This window comes from Bison bison, unplaced genomic scaffold (assembly GCF_000754665.1).
Source record: "Bison bison bison isolate TAMUID 2011002044 unplaced genomic scaffold, Bison_UMD1.0 scf7180017864142, whole genome shotgun sequence".
Taxonomy (NCBI): Eukaryota; Metazoa; Chordata; class Mammalia; order Artiodactyla; family Bovidae; genus Bison; species Bison bison.
The window spans coordinates 2,048,961-2,050,813 of record NW_011494714.1 but is presented as its reverse complement, the minus strand read 5'-3'; positions in this window follow the sequence as shown (position 1 = coordinate 2,050,813).

Sequence of the window (1,853 nt, the reverse complement as noted above, 5' to 3'; positions counted from 1 at the left end):
AGGGAAAAATCAATTAGTAAAAACACATATTACATAATTAGCAGGGAAGGACATTAAAATGCTTACTACATCAATAATGCTTTTATTCATGAAGCTGAAGAATACTGAGTATGTTAACATGTAAAATAGAAATGCAAAGACTGTGGGAAAAATATTAATTGTGCATCAGAGTGCTTTGAAGTAAATTTAAATGTGCTAAAATATATGTAAATGGAATCCCCCAGGAAGTGAAAGACAAGAGAATAGAGAAAAGAACTTCATAATTACTGGCTGAAAAATTTCCAGGTCTGATGAAAGCTTGAAAACTGTTTACACAGAAGCTCAATTAATTCAAGGACAAGAAATATGACAACTATACAAAGGCACATCATAATGCATGGTTTAAGACAATCAACCAAAGAAATGTAACCAGAAGGAAAAACAGTCACCATAGAACAAAAAATGGGAATGACAGCAGATTAGGCAAATGAAACAATGTTAGCCAGGGGACACTGGCACCACATCTTATATGCTAAAAGAAATATAATTGACACAGAATTCTATACCCAAGAAAAATACACATCAAAAACAAGATAGAGTACTTTCTCAGACATACAACAACTACAAGAGTGCATCACCACCAACAGACCAATGTAATAAATGATTTTTAAAAGGTCTCAAGTCAGAAGGAATTTAAAACGAAGTGGAAATCTGTATCTACAGGGCGAATGAACAGTACCAAAATGATAAACATGTAATATGTATTAAAATGTTAATATAGGGACTTCCTTGGTGGTCCAGTGGTTAAGGATCTGCTTTGCAATGCAAAGCATTTGCAAATGGCATAGGTTTGTTCCTTTGCCAGAGAACTAAGTTCCCACATGCCACTGAGCAACTAAGCCTGCATGTCTCAAATAGGGTTTACACGCTGCAATTACTGAGCTTTCCCTCCTCAAACAGAGTCCCTACCAATAGGAAGATCCTACATGCCACACTAAGACCCAGTATGAAGAAATGATAAATGAATAAATAATTTAATAATTGTCATAGTTAATAATGATAGACTGGCAAGTTAAAGATGCATCCCATGGATCTTAAAACTACTTAAAAAACAGTTACAGTTAATAAAGTGACAAAGGACATAAAAGGGAATCAGAAAAATTACTCAATCACAAAGAAGTCAGGGATAAAAAGAGACATGAAAAGAAAGAACATGGGACAAACTGAAGACAAAGAGCAAGATGATAGAATTAAACCCAACTAGAGTTAACCCTTCAGATGTGAAGCCAGAGTTAAGATGTAACTCAGGGCCCAGATAATAGTAGATCCCCATACACTGCACTCTGCAGCCAAAACAGAGCCTACCAGGCCCCAGGGCACAGAACAGAACCAAAAGTTTATACCGAACGGTAAATAAGAAGACTTCAATCATACAAAGTACATTCTCTGTAAAGAAATGGCATTAGAAATCAATGTTCACTGGACAGAAGAAGAAGAAGGTGCTAGCATAGTGTGGACCTGCCCTCGTTTACAACTCTAATTAAGCCCAGGAAGGAGCAGATAAATTGACAGGACATATATCTCTTCAACACTAGACATACTTGACATACATAGACAATACTAGACGTTCATGTTTGATTTTCATGGTTCAATCTCTTCTCTCTTCTCCTCTCTTGCTCATCCTGGGCAACAGGGACTGCTCCTCTAAACCACAGCTCAATCACTACACACAAAGCCAGATGATATTTGCCGAGTCTTTCACATAAACCAGTGAAAACTTGTTTCCTCCTATTTCGCACTCTTGGCTCTTTTCAACCAACCACGACTCTTGTCCTAACTCCTGGGGTCCTGGTCCTCTGTCACTTGCAGCCATG